Source organism: Papio anubis, chromosome 4 (assembly GCF_008728515.1).
Source record: "Papio anubis isolate 15944 chromosome 4, Panubis1.0, whole genome shotgun sequence".
Lineage (NCBI taxonomy): Eukaryota > Metazoa > Chordata > Mammalia > Primates > Cercopithecidae > Papio > Papio anubis.
The window spans coordinates 93,060,416-93,081,401 of record NC_044979.1 but is presented as its reverse complement, the minus strand read 5'-3'; the positions used below and the strand labels follow the sequence as shown (position 1 = coordinate 93,081,401).

The window sequence follows — 20,986 nt, the reverse complement described above, 5'->3', positions numbered from 1 at the left end:
TTCAGCATGTTTGAAAAGTTCACTTAGTGTTTCTGGAGAAATCCTGCCCATTTCTAGTGTAAAGCTAGAATGACTTCCTGTTTTCTAGGGTGGAGGTCAGTTTTTCTTCTAATTAATCCTGACCAGACTTGAGAAGGATGTGGTAGGAGGGGTTTACAAGGTCAAAAACAGCAGGACTGTCTGCAGGAGCAGGTTCAGGTGTTCTCAGGTTCCAGTTATTATACAAAATATTTAGTATATGTTCAGAGAAAAAGTAGGGAGTAATGATGGAAAAAATAAAAACAACCTCCATGGAAAGAAAACTGGGGTATCGTATTTGACTTTTTCCAAGCTAAGCCCAAAAGCAATGATGTAGTGAGGGGGAAGTTTTTATTTCCATTTTGCAAAAACGTAATTTTTTTTTCCTCCCGGGATTTGGTAAGATTTTCATAAATTCTTGTGAATTCAATTACAGGGAAGTAAATCCTACTTACTAGTAAATTATCAATTTGTTTCTCTTAAAAGAGAAACAAATTGATACACTTCACATCACCCGGTAAAGCTTATTTTTTCTGAGAAGGCCATAAGCCCTAACGGCTCAGAATCTAAGAGACCTTCACTGATTGTCATCGCCTAGCGGCCACCGCAAACCTTACAGTCAATCATCTTCCCCCGGGCCCCGGATCACGCCCATTGCTCAGACCACGCCCACTCAAGTCGCCTCAGAGCTCCGCCCCAGGCCCAGCAGAAGAAGATTCTCATTGGTGGAGAAGTTGTTCTGATCCCGCCCCGGAGGACGGCGATAGGCTGAATCGGCGTGGGGCGGTGGTGGTTGGCTGCTTCAGGACGGGTCCCTGGTCGTGCCTGTCAGAGAGGCTGGCGGCAGTGGCGGCTCTCCGGGCTGGGTTGTCAGTCAGTGAGAGGAGGGGGAAGATGGCTCGCCGGGACCCGTTCTGCTAGGAAGAAGGGGAGCAGGTGGTGCTGCTACTCGGGAGGAAGCAGAGCAGCTGCCGTCGCTGTGGCTGCGAGCCTCACGAGTCGAGGTCCTGCAGGTGGAGCTCCGGCAGCCGCTCTGGTGAGTCCAGCCGAGAGACCCACGCCGGGCCCCCAGGGCGTCTGGCGACAGATAACTTTTTTTTGTCAGGGAGGAGCCGGGGCGAGGCGGCGGCGAGGACAGGACCGAGACTTTGTCCCCGGGGCCGCGGCTCCACTGGGGGTAACGGCTCCCGCGCGAGGCGCCACGGGTGGGCGCGAGGCGGCGCCAGGCACTGGGGGCTTCTGGCGGGCGGGTGGGCTGCGGCCGGCGGCTGTTCGCCCCGAAGTTGGGCGCAGCCCGCCCGCTGCCTGGAGGGCGGCAGCTTTGTGCGCGCGATTCGGGTCTCTCCTTCCCGGCGAGGAGCAGTCCAGCCTTCTGCCGTGACCCGGGTGCCGCCGCCTCGGCCCCACCGGCCGCTCCTTGCGGGATGGGCCTGGGGCGGGAGCCCCCGGTCCCCTCCCTGCCGCGGCGGATGCTCCGGCCTCTGCCTCCTCTCCCATCCGCGCTCTCCGCTCCCGCGAGGCCGCCGCTGTCCGTCCGGTCTGGTGGCCACAATGGTCACTATCGACCCCCCGGCCCCGCCCCTTGGGAGGATAGTGTTGGCCTGAGTCGTTCTTGGATCCCCTGCAGGGCGGAGAGGTTCAGACAGCAGCCACGCTTCCTTCATGGGTTATTACGCTGAAAATCTCTTCTTGAGCCCTTGCCCTTTCTTTCTATGAGTTATTCCTCTCCCGAGGCTCATTTTAACATACTCGGGAATCCTCGGGGGTTTGGCTCCAAATGGTTGCATTAAAACACCCCCAAGTTTGTATGCTTCAGAGCGAAATTTGGTGTCCGCCCGTCAGCTTGCACATGTGTGCTTTGTGAGTTTAGACCTTCCTGAAAGATTTTAATTTTGCCTAAGTGGTTTAGTACTGCACAAAATCTGCTCTCTGAGAAATACACTATCACAAGCCTGGCAGCCGCGGCGCTCTTCAGGTAGGGGGAATTCGTTCCACCGGCAGCTTACTCCTTATCTCAGAGACTGCGCTACAGGCAGTAGGGCCAAGCTGACCTTTTGCAAATTATTTATCCTTGGGTCACACAGTAGTTTTTTGGAGCAGGTGGGCCACCTCTTTGGTTCATGTAACACTTGACAGTTTGAGGTTTTCAGCTTTCATATCTTATTGGCATACAGTCAGAAAGACTGGGAGGCTTGTTTTCCATGAGAACATTCTTCTGCTAACATCCACAGGCACCCCACCTCCCCCGACATTTCTAAGTATTTTTTTTTCTTTAGGTGAACACATTTTAAGGTTTACAGGATGAATAGTAGTCTAAACCCCCATATTTTTGAAGTGCAGGCAAAGGCAAGGAAGGAAAAACATTTAAGATCTGCTTGGCCAATAGTAGCTTCAAAGTTAGCTATTCAAATAATCAGTTCAATCAAACCAAGTGGCAAGGGGGAAAAGCATCACATATTTAGGAAACAAATTCTGGATTTGACTCGTTTATCCTTATTCAATTTATTGAAATTACCGTAGAGGGATTAGAAGGATTAGAAACCTTCTTAGTCATCGGCATTAGCAGTACCTGGATACAGACACCCGATGAGGCATTAGCTGGGTCAGCGTTTATCCTTGCTGTGCTTCCTTTCTTTGTTGTATTTCTGTTTTATGAAATTTGCTCTGGGTTGTATTTTTTAGACTGGTGTCTTTTTGACAATGAGTTTAATATATGTACTGTTTTATTCAGCATCCTCTTGCCTAATATTTATTTTATAATGGATCTTAAGAAATTTTAAGAAATCAGTATTCAAGACCTCTTTTGGGGTATCGTTTATATTTTATAAATAATTGCAATTATGTCAAGCATAAATTTATTTTTTTTACTCTTCCAGGCTGAGTAGGTACTAGGGATACAGAAATGAATGTCATAGCTCTTGTCTTCAAGGAATTTACTATCTAATACACAAGGTGTTAGTAACATTACAGTAAATTAACAATTATAATACTATGTAGTCAGTGGGAATGGAGATATGCCTAGTGTAGTAGGAGAGTTTAGAATAGGAGATGGTTAACTTGCCTTGAGTGTAGGTGGAGTTGGGAGCACACAACCAAGATGTGAAGGATGATATAATTTTGCCAAGTGCAGGAGGTAAGTAACTTCCCAAGAGGAGGATATAATAAATGAGAAGGCAAGGAGGCCTGAGAAACTGTGGCGATTTAGATAAGTCATTGACAATGACAAGTCAGTGTCAATTGACATTGACAGTTGACAAAGTCAGTAACATTGACATTGATGTGGCTTGAATGCAGGGATTAGTAGGGAAATGGTGCCAGATGAAGATAGTGAGGGTGGTAGAGGGCCAGATCAGGGAATGGTATCCTTAGCTAAAGTGATTGGATTGAACGTGATAGATGAGAAGCCATTTATTGGATTTGTATTTTAGACCTTTACTGTGGCAGAGTGAGGGAAAAACTGACAAGTCCTAATCACCTATGAGAAGAAAGGAGGACTCAGGACTCTGAAGGTTTGACTTGGGGTTCTGTTGATTGGAAATGAGGAACACATAAATAGAAGGAAGATGATAAATTCTGTTTTGAATTTGAAGAAGCAGTGGAACTTCGGGTGAATATATAGATAGATGTTTGTATCTATGGATGTGAAAATCAGGATTAAAGAGATGATTGGGGGTTGAATTGAAGCTGTATTGATTTGGTTGTGTTGAAATGACTCAGGGAAAGCCTTTAGCATGATGAAAGTGGCAGCTAGAGAACAGACTCTCATAAATAGCAGAAGTAGGGAGAAGAATTGTCTGAAAGTTAGAGGAACAGTAGCTAGCAAGGTAGGAGGACCATCAGGAAAGATGCCAAGGGTGGGGAGATTTTCCAATGGAGGAGGAACAGGTTAACATTTTTGAATGCTGCAAGGAGGTGTCAAGTTAGGAGAGGGCCCCAGTGACCACTGAATTTGTCAGGACTCCATAGGTAACTTTAACAAGAACAGTTTTAACTGAGTGGTTCAGAAACCAGGCTTCAGAAGATTGAGAAAGAATGGGTGTGATAAAGTAGACATGCTTGATTGAGACTTTTTGAGAGAACTGAAATAAAGAAGGGAGAAAATGATAGCTATAGCTTTCATTGAGCAGCGGTTCTCAATCTTGGCTATGCATTTATTTACAATATTGTAATAATAATTTACAATAATCTCAGGAGCTTTAAAGAATTTTGTTTTCCAGAGAGAACCCCTATACCAATTTGGTGTGGGGGGTGTTGAACCCAGATATCAATATTTATTTCAACAGCTTTTCTGTTGAAGTGTAATTGATATGTAATATACTACATATATTTAAAGTGTACAATTTGATATTTGACATATGTTTATACCTGCAAAACCATCACCATAATCAAAATAATATTCACCTCCAAAAGTTTCCTGTGTCCCTTTATAATCTTTTCCTCTTATCCCCAGGAAACCACTGTCTACTTTCTATCACTATTGCTTACTTGCACTGATACTTTTTTATAGTTCCTTAAGTAATTCCAGTGTGCAGCCATGATTGAAAACTATTGCAGAGGAATATTGTTTGAAGGAATGTTATGTTTGTTTGTTTACATGCATAAGGAAAGAGAGAGTAGAGACAAGTGGGAAGAGATTCTTAAGCAATTTAGGAAAGATGAGATAATTATTGGAACTAAGACCCTGAGGAGCTAGAAGTGGATGGAATTCAGAGCTTTGACTAGTAAGAAAGGAAGACATTTCTGGAAGCGACATCTCTAAGAATATAATGTTAAAGACAGTATATTTCTTTGTTATCATCATCAAAGTTGGCATATAGTATCCAAATTGGTTCTCTGAAGTACTTCTGAAGTACTTAAAAAAGTTAGAGAGCATGTTAACATTGTGAAAATGGATACTGCTCAGAAAAATTCCTTAAATGGAGCCTGAGATCCCTGGCATCATCATGTAATGCTTTGTCATTTTTTGGAGGGGAGCAGATGGAATTAACAGTTTGACTATTGCTTATTGTTGAGAGCCAAGTCCTGCCATAGACTTTTTGACCTTCTCAGAGTTAGGCTGCATATCTGCACTAAGGGAAAAGAACATTTAACACTTGAAAATCTCCTATTTAAGGTATCTTTGCTCAGAAGAAATCTTGTTTGCTTGCCCTTTGGATATATGGCTTATAAATACATTTGAGGATAAAATCATTCCTCTGTCTCCTAAATGAGACAGAGAAGAGTTGTGACTAGAAGTTCTCAAAGGCCCACATTTTCTATCTTGAGAAGGGTAATAGCTATCCTCACCTCACCACCTTTTTTTTTTTTCTTTTTGAAATTTCTGGCTCAGGATTTGGATATAGGTAAAATTGAGTCCTGCTGGTTCTGAGGTCTAGGGCTTGTTCCTCAGCCTTGACTCTAAGCTTTCATAGGGGGCTGAAAACGGAATAGCTTATCCAAATATTATTTGGCCTTGTAACTTGGTCATAAATAAAGAAGAAGTGAAAAGTTTTGTCTGATTGTATTCTAGAGTTCTGAAAATTTCTTTCATTGTGATTAAATAATTAAAGTATGATTCTTTTCTAGAGAGGAAAGTCATCCCTAATTTTGGTGCAGCCTAAAAGAGTGGAAATATTGATGTTAGCATGATTTTGGACATTATTATTATAGTCACAGCCATATTGTAAACATTCTATATTTTCTTAATTACTATTATAATAATCATTGTAGGAAATTTGAAAAATTCAGGAAAGCATAAATGGTAAATAACACTTATAATGTCTCCACCCAGAGATCCTTATTTCTTTTGTGAATTACCTATTAGTGTCCTTTGTCTACTATAACACTGGAGATTTTTAAATACTAAGTTATGAGAGCTCTTTGTATATACAAACTATTAGGTCTTTGTCAAATTACATTGCAGATAATTTCCCTAGTTTGTCATTTTTATCTTAATTTTGTTTTTGATGTGAATTTTCTTTTTAAACAGATTGCTAACATTTTAATATGTTTAAACTTATCAAATTTTTATTTTATGATACCTTGCTACTTAGAAAGGGCTTGTATTCCCAAATTATATGACTGTTCACCTCTATTTCCTTATATTAATTTCACAGTTTTTAAAAAAATTTACATCTTTAGTCTGTTTGCAGTGTATTTTAACAGAGTGATGGTTCAGTTATTTTAATGCTACTTATTGAACAATTATCTTCTTCAGAGGTTTTAAATACCAAATCATGTGCATATACTCTATAGATATGGATATATGACTTTTTCTATTTAGTTTAATTGGGCTATTTATTTTTGCTCTAGTGATTCCAAACTGTCTTAATTATTGTGAGTTTTTAATGTATTTCACTAAATGGTTGTGTGAATACCTACTATTGTCTTTGTTAAAACATTTTCAGCATTTCTCATATATTTCTTTATTCATGTTACATGAAAGGCAGTAAAGATTCTAAAAGAACCTCACTGGAATATCTGAGTGAATTTTCTAGAGAAAGTTGTACTATCTCTATTAATACAATGTTATCATTTATTGAAGTCATCTTTTATGACTCAAAGATGTAGTTTTGAGTTTACTTCTTGTATTTTATAGTTTGTAGTTTTCTTCATGTGAGTTCTGCCCATTTTTCAAGTGGTATTTTTGATATTTTAAAACTTACTGATTCTATTGGGAATGGAACTTTTAAAATTATTTTATAAAGAGGATTCTATGTACCTGATGGAACATAGAAAGATGGCTAATTCTCGTATACTGTTTTCTAACTGGTCATTTTATGAAACTCTTAATTCTGATAGTTTTTATTGTGTTTTGTAGTAACTCAATTATAGCACGTGTAAATGGTGATGATTTTGTCTTCTTGCCAACACTTAATCCTTATTTCTTTTTCTTAGGATGTTGATCAGAATTTCTAGAATAATGTTAAGTTATAGCAGTGAACAGTGAGGATCCTTGGCTTATTTCTCATTTAAATGGAAACACCTTTAGGGTTTCATAGTTGTGTATTCAAAATTTTTATTTGTGGTATGTTAAGGAAATAGTCTTCTATGCCTTTTCAGGAGGAACCAAGACAGATACTTAGTTTGCTCACATGCCCTCTTAATGTACCTTGAGATGATCATATAGTTTTCCTTCTTTTACCTATTGGTTGATGAATTGTGTTACATTTCCAAGTAGCTTTCATCAAACAATTGCTGTCTTAGGGATAAAGGCAACTTGATAATAGCATATCTCTTTAAAATAGTGCTATATTTAATTTGCTATATGAGACTGATCTTTAGTGTTCCTTTTATATTACCTTTTTAAGGTTTTGATTTCTGAATATGCCAGCTTTGTGAAAAGAGAGACCGAGAAAGCTTTCCATCTTTGCATGTGCTCTGGCAATTAATCTCTTCCTTGGAAGATTTGAAATAGATTGGCTCTAAAAATGTCTAGGTTTTTTTGGACTGAATACAATTATAAAGATCTTAATATGTGCTTAAGTACTAAGTATTTTGCATAATTAATTTCATTTAGTCTCTATATAACTTTATGAGGTAAAAATTGTTTATTCTACAGACAAACTGAGACTCAGAAGTTAAGACAGTTGTTCACCATCAATAAAGTACACAAAGTTTAAACTCAATTCCTATCTGATGTAATGCCCATGTTTTCTAATCAGTACCCTAATGTTTTTCTTAATTTCTTCACCCCATATTACTGAGAAGTAAATTTAATCATTTTATTTGAGCATCTTATTAAGTATTTTTCCTCTTTGCACACTGAGTTTTAATTTTTGGTAACCCTATTATAATTATCACTGGTCTGTTCTGTGCTGATGTGTCGTATCTTTTGCTATTTTAATAAATACTGTGATCTTGGAGTGAGGTGGGATAGCGTGGGTGAACTTAAAATTGTTGTTCATATAATGCACTTAATATAATTTACATTTTAATTTGTTGAGTGTTCAAGATCAGTTTGCATTATTGAATCCTGTTTGTACCTTGTAAAGAATGTTAAGTGTACCACATACAAGAGATCAAAGAGTTTTGGAAACACAGTACTTTTCCATTTTAGTTTGAATTATTTTTGTTGTGAGCCTTGCATCAGGGTAGCTTTTTAGTAGTAATGTTAAGGGATATTTGTTTGGTGTTTTCTTGAACAAAGAGTCTTTTGCTAGTTGACAAACAGTTGCTTTCTCATATAAATACATAGAATTCATTCAGTCACTTAAGAATTCATTCAGTCATTTATACTTGACTTAATGAAACCATATATGAATTATTAAACTGTATCATGCAAATTAGGTTCTAGCCTATTAGAATATTTATATTTACTCTTATGTTGAGTGATGTATAGGCTTGCAAATTTAAGAGAATAGTGTAAGCCTTAAAAGTGCTTAAATTGGGAAAGCAATTGTAAACTTTTTATTTATCTTTTTGAACTCTTATGTTCCCCCCCTTTAAATGTAAATTAACGTTTAATTAATTCAGTTAGGGTTTTGGTTATAATCAACACACCCAGACTGCATTCCCCATGCCCTTCCTACGGGGACAATCTGAACCTCTCAAACCTGCCAGACACATACATGCTCTTTTGTTCTAAATTTCAAGGTTCCTGCTGATTTGTTAATCAGTAGATGTCACAGTTGTGGACAAGGTGACAAATAGCCCCCGCAGCAGTGCACCCATTAGTAGTTAAGAAAAGGGAGAGACTATTTTGGAAAATCATGAAACTTCAAGTGAGTCCTGATAGGGAAATGGAGAGGAAGGTGAAAATATTATAGAAATGGATGGGGGAAGAAGGGAAGATAAAAATGTGTAAATCAAATAGATTGTTGGAGAAATATAGAAAATTGGTTACATAGGTGATAGAACCAGAATATTCAAGTCAGTGAGGTCAAGAAGTAGAGTTTCAGAAAGAAAGACTCTTGCTTCAGGTTACAGAAAAATAAAGACCATAGAGAAAGAACTGATAGAGTTGTCATTTATAAGGTCATGGAGAGTGGATGATGAGACCCAAATTTATACTGTAAAAGGGATTAAGGAATAAATTGATGGTGAGCAATTGGAAGTGGTGGTAGTAGATTAAGCTACTAAATCAGAAAGTTAATCAGTGAAGAGTAAATAAGGATGGAGTAACTAGGGCATTAGAATCTGATGAAGCCTTACTCTTGTGCCCCCTCTTTTCAGAACTGTAAGATCATGAAATACATTCTTAATTGTCCAAATGATAAATACTTTGTTAGTGATACCTAGAGGTATAATTCATTGAGTACCTTTTGTTTGCCAATGCTTTATTTGCATTATTTTTAATCCTTAAAACATTCCTAAAAGATAGATGTTATTATCTGTCGTTCACAGTTGAGGAAACTGAGACTTAGAAAGTTTAAGTAACTTGTTGAAAATTGGTATGGGTTTTTTGGACTCCAGAGTCAGCATTCTTTTCATTATGCCATGTTGTTTCCTTTATGTATTGAGCTGTGTTAAAACACTGGGGGCTTATAAGAGGAATATAGGTGGGATTCCTCTGCTTGTAGAAAGTAGTAGAAGAGGCCGGCATGGTGGCTCTTGCCTGTAATCCCAGCACTTTGAGAGGCTGAGGTGGGTGGATAGCGAGGTCAGGAGATCGAGACCATCCTGACTAACACGGTGAAACCCTGTCTGTACTAAAAACACAAAAAATGAGCCGGGCATGGTGGCACGCCCCTGTAGTCCCAGTTACTCGGGAGGCTGAGGCAGGAGAATCGCTTGAACCCAGGAGGCAGTGGTTGCAGTGAGCTGAGATTGCACCATTGCACTCCAGCCTGGGCGACACAGCGAGACTCTGTCTCAAAAACAAAACAAAACGAAAAAAGCAGTAGAAGAGAAATCCTAATTATGCTTGCCATAATTTGTGTTGACTATATTTTTATTTAAAATGTTTTTATAAAGGGAATCCTGGTAAGCTCCCCTACTATGTTTATAATATCTGATTTTTAACAATTTTTTACCCATGATAATGATGGGTTGAGAGGAAAGGAAGAACAGGTCAAGAAAAAGCATGTAAAGAAAAGTAAGACTAAAACTTGTTATTTTCACTATGAGAACTTCTAATATGTCATACAATTTTAGGTAGCACCTCAGAAAGGCCAGCCTCTTCATGGAAATCGTATCGAGCTAGTCACAAGATGGTAATTAGAGCAGATATTCTTCATGTCACCAGATTATAGAGCTCCAAAGAATTTATTGTAATATAGTGTGATTTATTGAATTTAGATTTCATCAATCAGGAATTAGTTATTGGTGAAAGGGTCTAAGCAGATGTTTGATTTTTCTGTAATAAACCTTTCTTCAAAAACAATGTGTAATTGAAAAAGAAATGCTTAAAATACTTTAGGGATTAAACATTCTTATAGGACTTTGAAGTACTTTGGGAGGAACCAGGATAGAAATTTTTGCTGTGCTAATTTTAGCCTCATATTCAGCTACAAAACAACGTCTAGGTTACATTCTGCTGTACTAGTATAAGATAGTATTATTGAAAACTTTATTTTAAAAATAATTTTATAATTCAGCCTCTGCTAAAACAAATTGACTCTTAGCCCAGTTAATACGAATCAGCGTGGTCATACTGAACTATTTATTTCTCCTTTGGTTACTATAATATTTTTAAACCAAGAAAAACAACTATATTCATAATATCCACATAGTTTCTGATTGGGGAGAATCAAATAGAATTTTGTACAGTCAAGATCTGTTGTTTTTATTATTATGGCCCTATTAGCACACATGACTACCATTAACTGTGTTTACTTACATTTTCTTATTGCACTTCCCTCTTTGCCCTACTATTTTCTATTGAACATCTGAGCCTCTATTGGCAGACCTCTTTAAAGGTTGAAAGTCTCATTCCAACATATTAAAGGGCAGCGACTTCCTCTAAGACTTTAACTCCCAAGTTAATTGGAATTTGATTCTCTTAACATTTCTGTCTTTCTTTGTCCCCAACATTGCAAAAAGGAAAGCACTTAGAATGCAAAAAACTTTAAGGAGTCAAAGTAGAGCTGTGCTTTGGAAACCACATTTCCATATGCTATTATGTTTTGGAGAGAGGAAAGAGGGGTTATTGATAGTAAAATGATTGAAATATAATGTTTACATTGGGCTTTCTTTTACATTCCTCCTTATTTTTTCTCATGGCATTCATTTATTTTATTTTATTGCTTATATTCTGATTTACCTTGGTTTGTTTTTAAAACAGCTTAAGACACACTCATTTCTGCTGTTTTAGGTTTATTTGTCTCTCCTAATAGTCTGTGAATCCCCTAAGTCAGCCATGTCATATTCATTTTTGTAAATCTAGTATCTAAGACATAGTTGGCATTTAATAGTTTATGAATAAATGGATGATATTTAACCACCTTAATATAAGAAAAAAAAGAGCCAGGTTGGTTGCTGAACCCTAGATTACTGCAGCTTTAGTGGTATTATGGGCTGCACTGTGTCCCATCCAAAATTCATAAGTTGAAGGCCTAACCCCCAGTACCTCAGAATGTAGCATCATTTGGAAATAGGGTCTCTAGAGAGGTAATTAAGTTAAATGGGATAATTAGGATGGGCCCTAATTCAGTATGATTGGTGTCCTAGTAAGAACAGGAAATTTGGATAGGCCGTACAGAGGGAGGATAATGTGAAGGCACAGAGAGAAGACCACCATCTACAAGCCAGGGGGAAAGGCCTGAAACTATTCTCTCAGAGCTCTGAGAAGGAACCAACCCTCCTGAATCTTGATCTTAGACTCCTATGAATCTTGATCTTAGACTCCTAGCCTAGAGAACTGTGAGAAAATAAATTTCTGTTGTTTAAGCCACCCAGTCTGTGGTACTTTGTTACGGCAGCCCTAGCAAACGAATATAGATGGCTTTTATACTTGGATGTAGCAAAATCTCAAATACCCTTAATTTGCCTATTCCCAAGGAACAGTTTGCCAAGGCGAATGTCAAAACCTCAGAAATTTATATACTTCTCCTAGGTAAAACATGGAAGAGAAAGATTTGGATACCTTAATGAAGAAAGTAATAACTATTTGCTCCTCCTTCATCTTTCCCAATACAGCCAATCGCAAGCAACTGGCTAATTCCTTAATTTAATTGAATTTGTTTAGTTCGGCAAGGAGAAAGTGTTTACAGGGTATTTGTGTTCCTAAGTGTTCAAGAGCCTCTCCCAATAAACCTGGTTCCTTTTTCATGGTAGAAAATGGAAGAGGAAGACTAAATAAAATACTTTTTAATATGATGTTAATTTGAGCTAATGGCTTGTGTATAATCTTAGTCACATTGTTTTACTTGAGTTATAGTCAACAGGGGCAAAACAGTATGTCTTTTACATGCCCATTGCTGTGGTAGTTGCTGTACCCTTTGATCATCAACTAGTCATACTGAGTTGCCACAGTGGTTGTCAGCGTTTTTTCATTACATGCTGTAGCCACAAACTATATATATATATATACACACACACACACACAATTTTTACTATTATTTCTTCTTGACATTTTTAATTGAGTTATGTATCAAATAGTGCTGTGTTCAGTCAGCTTTTATAGTGCTTTGAGATACTTCACTGAAGAGAAAATTTCAAACATATACAAAAGCAAAACATTTGCTCTTTCATCATTTGGGGGCAGTTTTCCCATAGTTCTGAAAGTAGGGTAAACTAAATTAGAGAACTGAACAAAGATCTCAGCCCCAGAATTTAAAAAAAAAAAAAAAAAAAGTTTGCCGTAAAGCAAAGGAAACCAAAACCAAACAGAAAACCTCTGACTTAGGGGCACATAAGAATTTTGGTCTAATTTTGGCATTTCAACTTCAGTCACACCCATATGTTTTTGGACCACTTTTGTTACCAGTATGTAGGCACTGTGGTAAATACCAGTTGATAGATTTTTCTCATCTTTTTTTCTTTTCCTTCATTGCAACTGAGAAAAATACTGCAACCACATGCTAACAAGTGGCAGAGCTAGGTCTAAGTAAATTGAATACTTTTTCTCCAGTACCCTACCGTGTTCTTTGACTGCCCTGTAGTTCTCAACCTGGCCGCCAAACACAGTCATCTGAATAATTTACTTTTCCCTACCAATTTATTTTAAAATGAAAATATCCTACTTTTCAATTTAGAATGAAAATATTAGGAAGAAGAAAAGAGTAAACAAGAGTAAATTATATATGAGACAAGGGAAAGGCTTTGAACTGTTTTAGGTGCCGTGGGTAGGGATTGCTGATAGCATGGTGATTAGAATGGGGTCTTTGGAATTCGACTGCATGGGTTCTAACCCTAACTTAACCACTTTGGTAGTGTGTGATCTTGGGCAAGTTATTTCTTTAAGTGTTAGCTTTCTTTTTTGTGAAATAGAGATTATGTTAATTTACCAGCTAGGATGGCTATGAGAATTAAATTAAAATTCCAATAAATCGCTTAGCATAGTGCCAGAAACATAAGTGCTTGAGGAATGTTAGTCATTATCACAACATTATCCATGGACATCTACCATTGCTATGTATGACACATTCGGTCACATTGAATGTTTTCCAGACCATATTCCCAGTGATGCCAGTTGCGTATGGACAGCAAAGGATCCCATGGTCAAGTGCATTTAGGAAAATATTTCATTCTAAATGCGTTTCTTGGAGATTAGTAATACAGATTTAGCATATTAAAGGCTCTTAAAAGTCCTTTGATTAAAAAAAAAAGCTTCTTTAACTTTGTCAAGTAGTTAAATTTTCACAAGGAAAGCCTTTCTTTCTGCTGTCCTCCAGGATCTGTCTTCATGTGGCTTCTCATGCAGATGTCTGTCCCTCAGCTCTTATAGCATGGTGGTTACCCTCTAAGAGGGACAATTGAAGAGGACAGGTCCTAGATGGAAGCTCTTATTAAGCTTCTCCTTGCACCATGCTTGCTAAAGTCCACTGGCAAAAACATGTCACTTTGCCAACTCCAGCATTGATGTGGAGGAGGACTACACAAAGAAGTAAATTACAGGAGAGGTCATTTGTTGAAGGTCGTAAATATAATAGTAATAGAGTACCACATATTTTTTAAAAAGGTCCATGATGTATTAGGTGAAAAAAATCAAGTTTTGATAGAATGTGGTTCTATTTTTATGTTAAAATCAAAATATAAATGGACTATGTATACATGTATGTATATATGTGCATATATACATATGTACATGTTTTGATAGAGCAGATATATTTTGTTTTGGTTGAGCAGATATCTATATAGATATAGATAGGTACCTATCTATATACATGTGTTATTTGGTTGATATATTTTTCTTGGTTGAAAAGATATATTTTGTTTTGGTTGAGCAGATATCTATATAGATATAGATAGGTACCTATCTATATACATATGTTATTTGGTTGATATATTTTTCTTGGTTGAAAAGATATATTTTGTTTTGGTTTAGATATACTGCTCAATACTTTTTAAGGGTAGAGAGTTTTCAGAACTGCTGATTATATAGTATATGTATAGAAGAAAGTCTGAAATAATATAAAGTTAACAGTGTTTTCTTTTGAAGAGTGGGATAACAGCAGTGAGAACGATGATTATTTATTTTAATTATGTGGAAAAGATTTAAGTGCAGCAATTTAAAAAAATCTCTAGTAAAGAAAAATATTAGCAGGGATGGGAGATCAGTTTTCTTCCTAGTGTTCATAGTTTTTATGTGTGTTTTATTTTCTTTCTTGGTGGAATTTTTATAATCTTTTATAGTTGCATAATGAGCAGAACCCTTGTTTTAAACTCTTCATTATTGATTTTGTGTATTTCTGATAATTTTCTCATGATTGCCCTTGCAATTATTCCTTTAGAAAATGTAAGATGCTACCTTGACTTATTTGCCCCTCGTCTATTCCCTGCTTTTCCTTTGCCATCTGGATTACAATTGCCTTAAGGACACAGATCGTATTTTACTATTCGTTTGCTAATAGTGCACACTAATAGAAACACTTTACATTACGCTCAGTAGACACTCAAGGACTTGCTGAATTATTAATGTTGCAGTTTGAACATATAGTAGTATTGACTTTTTGCATATATGAAAATATTGAATGAGTTACCCCTTAATGTGACCTCCCATTCTATGTTTGTTTTTGCTACTTCTATTGCTTTGTTCTTACTCTGACCCTGTCCAGCCTACTGTCTGGATAAATTATATGAACAGGCTGTCAACTTGACATCCTGTTCTAGTGAATATGTAGAAAGCATTTCTAATCACTATGCTATTTAATATGCAATTGTGTGATAATCATGTCAATGAATGTGATTGAGGTAATTATTATAGTTCAAAATTTTTACACTGATCTCTTGAAATCTTAACATAAACTTTATAATTTGTATGTTATCAGGGCTTACTGAAGTTTGATTCACTGAGGTAATACTTGAATCACTTAGTATGTACTATAATTATATTTTGTAAAAGTTGGTACAAACATTTTGGAAAGCTTTATTTCAGCAATAACTGCTCTTGTAGATTTTTACCCAATATTAAATGTAAAATAATTGGTTTGTGATATTTTTATGTTTAATGAAATATATAACATATTAATGGACTTTTAAGATTTCTTATAAAATTCTAATAAGAGGTTTTCTAAGTCAAGGTTATCTGCATCAATCAGTCTTTAAAATAATCAGATGATGCTGTTGTGTCTCACAGATGCAGTGTCAGTTCTCTCCTGGCAGCTTACCTTGCCAGTGCATGCATTTCATTAATAAGAGCCCCGGGTTTTTCCTAGGTAGGGTGTAAAAGCTGAGGAGCAAAAGGAAGATAGAGAGGAGAAGCATAGTCAAAGACATGGAGCCTGGAGTGGCATGGAGTATTTTGGGGAATAGTGTTAAGTGAAATTTGGATAAGTAAATTATGACCATATTATAGGGAAAGTTTGATGTAGAATATTTGTTAGGTCTGATGTCATGGTGTGTTCAGGAGAAAAGTAATTTCAATAAGATTATATGGCAGCAACATGCATGGTGCACTGGAGAAGGGAAGAAACCAGGAGCCAGAAGGCTGTGTGATCAGCACATGCAGAGGAAATAAAGGCCCAGACTCAGGGTGTTGCTGTGGAGATGGAGAGCAGATGGTAAATTTGACAGGCATTATAAAGGGTGAAATTTATTCCTCTATTCAATAAATATTTATTAATACTTGCTGTATGTTACTTATGCTTATAATATCTGGACTGAAATTTGCCTGTAATTACTAATACAGTTTAAAACTTTAAAATTATGTTATGTAATTTTTATTTGAAAAAAAATAATGTTGAACCACTGAGTCATGTGCTATATTAATGTCAATAAGAAGTGCTCATCTTAGTGCCGTGGTTCCCAGAGATCTCACCATTCTGTCTGCTCTTATCTAAAAGAAATCTAATTTGTTGATACATTGTACATGATCTTAGTCAAGGCTATTTGAATGCTAGCTCAAAAAGGAGGGAGAATATTTGCAATAGAAATCCAAGAGCAGTAACTGTTGGCCTCAGAAGTTTCACAGCATTGTGTTTGCTGTATTCTTTTGGTCAACATGGTTGTTAAAAAATAGTTCTTCCTAACTTCTCTTATTGGAGTCCAAATCAGATATCCTTTCCCTGGACACAATGTTCTTCTGAAGTCCTGGAGGATCTTGTCTATGGCCATACTACCTTGAATGCGCCCAATCTTGTCTGAAGTCCTGGAGGATCTGAGAAGAATGGGAAGATAGAAATAGGGAATGAGAAGAAAGAACTTCTTACCTTCTAATTGTTCTAGCTTTTCCAACAGAAACACACTGGGCTGGTTGCCATAGCACACTGATATCCCAGCATGATCTTATTTGTCCTTGGGGTAGGCAAAAGATGGTTTAGCCAAAAACCATTTTATTGAGTAAAAACCTATGTTCTATTCTTGATAATCGGACACTTGTTTTGTGATTTGGAGGGAAAATAGTCCTAAGTAATAGGCCTTTGGAAAGACTTCCCAAACGTCTCTTACTATGAATTATTTACTTTTCCTGGTGCCTTGAGAGGCAGCTTTATTTACTTGATGACCTAGGTAGGCAGTGAGGCATCAACATCACTTCTTTTTAAACAACAGCACAAATACCCTCCTCCTTCACAGTTGATTGGTCAGTTTCTAAGCAGCAAAATCCTAAAATTAAATTAATTTTATTCTGTAACATAATCTGAACATTTCTCTCCATTCTATTTTCCTGAAATTCACCCAGGAATTCTTGATAATCTTCTGGTAGTGCTTAATTTAACTACAGCAATGGCCTCATTGCATAGGAGAGAAGTTTAAAATTTCGTGATGTGTCACAATCCATTTATAGAAATTTGGTTGCTCTATAAATTTATAGAAACTTGGTTTTCATAATGATATATAAAACAAATGGTTATAAAAAGTTTTATAGTAGTTTATAGTTAGTACTTAATGATGGAGGGGATGATTTTAAAAATAGGAATAAGGAAATGTTTAGAGTTTTACAGTGAAAGTTACAAATACTTTAAAAATATTCTTATAAAATAATTAAAATGTTATATGCCTCTGATGACAACACTAAAAGATAAACTTTGGTAATTGTTATTAATAACAATGTGGGAATTGAAGAGTAAGACATTTGACTTAGAAAGGTTTTATTGTACATTGAAAATATAAAAAATTAGTGTTAGACAGACTAATTGGGCTAGTGAAATACTACATGGACTCCTAGCAAGCCTTCTAATGTAATTTTAAATATTCTCCTACGGAACATGTTTGGCAAAAATAGGAAGTTAGTTACACAGCAGGAAACACGTATTTTAATTTTATCTCTTACCTTTGAGAAGAATAAAGTTTTTAAAAATGCAAGTGGCCAGGCGCGGTGGCTCAAGCCTGTAATCCCAGCACTTTGGGAGGCCGAGACGGGCGGATCACGAGGTCAGGAGATCCAGACCATCCTGGCTAACACGGTGAAACGCCGTCTCTACTAAAAAATACAAAAAACTAGCCGGGCGAGGTGGCGGGCGCCTGTAGTCCCAGCTACTTGGGAGGCTGAGGCAGGAGAATGGCGTGAACCCGGGAGGCGGAGCTTGCAGTGAGCTGAGATCCGGCCACTGCACTCCAGCCTGGGCGACAGAGCGAGACTCCGTCTCAAAAAAAAAAAAATAAAAATAAAAATAAAAATGCAAGTATATTTTGAATATTACTAGAGATGTCTAATTAGATTTATAAAGCTTGCAGAGTTATATAATCAAGTCTTTGGCATAGATGTTAATAGGTTACATATTAGATATGAAATGTGGGGTGGGTTAGCAACTTGTAGAGAGCCTCCTGCTGCTTGCTGGTAGAGAGAAACTGTTTTAAATCATCATTTTGTGACCAGTTTACTTTTTGTCCTATCTAAGCTTTAGTGATACCTTTAGTCATAACTGTTATTCATCTTGAAGCCCAAGGCTTATGGAAATAATTTTTTTTTTTTTTTAACAATGTTACTGTATGTGGTAAGGACAAAGAAAAGCTTATGTCAGCTAGTAAACACTGTTGACTTTTTAATTTTTCATTTCTTTAAATACTTATCCTACAATAGTACTTCAAACCTCAGCATCACACACTATACCCATGTAACAAACCTGCTTATGTACCTCCTGAATCTAAAATAACAAAATTATCCTACACTTTATAGAATTCCATTGTTCTCTTTCTTACATAATGCATTGCTATTTCAGGCTTCATTTTTAATGTTTGTATATTTTCTTTTCTTTCTTTCTTTCTTTCTTTCTTTTTTTTTTGAGACAGAGTCTCACACTGTCACCCAGGCTGGAGTGCAGTGGCGCGATCTCGGCTCACTGAAACCTCTGCCTCCCGGGTTCAAGCGATTCGTCTGCCTCAGCCTCCCAAGTACCTGGGATCACAGGCACACACCACCACGCCTGGCTAATTTTTGTATTTTTAGTAGAGAGGAGTTTCACTGTGTTGGCCAGGCTTTCTCAAACTCCTGACCTCAAGTGATCCTCCCGCCTCAGCCTTCCAAAGTGCTGGTATTACAGGCATGAGGCACCGCACCCAGCCATACTTTCTCTTCTAAAAATATTCTTTCTTTTATAGTTAAGAGGAACTTACCAGGGGCCAGGCACGGTGGCTCATGTCTGTAATCATATTGGATGGTACTTGATATTCACATGACATCATGTTGATGTTAGCTTTGATCAAGGCAGTGCTTGCCAGGTTTCACCACTATACAGTTGCTCTTTTCTTCTTTCCATACTCTATTTTTGTGGAAGTGAATAGCTATGTCCAATGCACTCTCAATGGCGAAGCAAGGACTAAGCTCTACCTCCTGGAAGAGATAGTGTCTACATCTATTATTTGGAATTCTTCTGTAAGGAAGCTTTACCTCCTATTCTCTTATTTATTTAATCATTTATTTATATGAGTATGGCCTCATGTATATTTATTTTACACTTTGGGTTATAATTCGATACTACATTATTTGTTCTATTGCTCAGATTGTTCCAGCTTTAGCCATTGGGTATTCTTTCAGGTTGGCTTAATATTTAATAGTATAAAGAGTACCTTACCAAAATGTTTGAAAACAGGTGGTCTAGGGTATGATCATAGATTATGATCATAGGATTGAGTAGCTAAGGCAGGGAGGAAGATAATAGTGTAGGAGGAGAAATCTAGGAATTAAGACTTCTAGGAATTAAGACTTCAGGCAAGAAAAAAATCACCAAGATTTAAGCAGGAGTTGTTTGAAAGCATGACAGTGACCTAGGAGCTAAGATCATCCAGAAATGAAGGGGAGAGACCAAGCAGGGCAAGGGCTTGGGGTGGATTGATTGATAGATGATGGTGACAGAGTTTCAAAGCAGCTTTGGGTGGATGGTTGAAGGAGGAAAAGAATGATCTTGAGTGGTAATAAGAAGGAAGGAGAACACCTACTTTACCTCTAGGCCCAGTGGTTTCTTTCAGGGATGTGTGAGGAAATGCAATCACTATTTGGTAAGGTTGCATGCAGGGAAACTAGTGTCTCATGAAAAGAAGAAAACATTTGAAGAACTGTTGAAGATATAGAGGATTTTGCTGGTAATAGACTCTAAATTCCAGAGGACACAGTAGAAGTATATCCTCCTTCCAGAATTAGGATGGGATGGGGGATGGGAGATCGGAGCAAAACAGAAGATGTACAAAGAGTTATGATGACAGTGTGTGGGAGATGAATGTCACCTAGGTGTCTGTAGCTTCTTGTGGTGCCGGACATAAACAGGGATGAAGGGAATAATGACTTTAGTCCTGGTGGACCTAAGGCAGACAGTGGTGATGAGACTGTGAAACTTTCAGGGTAGGGAGGCATGTCATAGACTCCCTTTTGAGTTCTACAGGAGACAGAGAAGTTTGGGGAGGAACAATTTTATTCTGAGCTTGCATGCATGCTAAACAGGTGAGTGTCCATGTGAGCTCAGCTATACAATGAGGGCACCCATTTGATCTCTATCAACTGGAAGATAAGAGACCCAGGGCTGACTGGTGTTACTAATGTATAATATACACACAGAAAAATGTACAAATTATGAGTGTTCAGCTTGGCAAATTTTTACCAAATGTACACACCTGAGTAACCAGCACCTAGATCAAGAAACAGAATGTTACCAGAACCGACAAGATAGGCCCCTCAGGAGCAGCCACCATCCCAACTTCTAACACAAATGGATTCGTTTTATCTGTTCTTGAAATTTACATAAATGGAATTATATAGTATGTACTCTCTTTTCCTGCATTCTTTTATCCAACACCGTAACACAGATACAGTTTATTCATTCAAAGTTATATTTTGTTGTATAGTCAGGACAGCCCTTGACTGTTCTTGGTTCCTTGTGCATTCCTCTTGATTTCTTTTAATTTAAAAAAAGTTAACCTTAATTTTAATTGGAGAGTTATTGTGAAATTTTGTAAATTTTATACTGTACCAATTTGCATTCACATTAGCTGTGTCTGAATATTGATTGCTCCATAT

General features: G+C 37.3%; 1 protein-coding gene across 4 annotated transcripts in view; it reads left to right on the top strand.

The window, feature by feature from the left end:
- Positions 1-788: 788 nt before the first annotated feature.
- The window catches only part of FAM126A (family with sequence similarity 126 member A), a 111,740-nt gene continuing 91,542 nt past the window's right edge, over positions 789-20,986 (top strand). For 3 of the 4 annotated variants that reach the window (XM_017956854.2, XM_003896214.3, XM_009203250.2), the window contains exon 1: positions 789-1,054. The gene's annotated coding sequence lies outside the window, so the exon portion shown is untranslated. Of the gene's footprint in view, positions 1,055-1,909; positions 1,994-20,986 lie in introns of those variants that run through there. The other variant, XM_009203249.4, reaches the window with a different exon arrangement.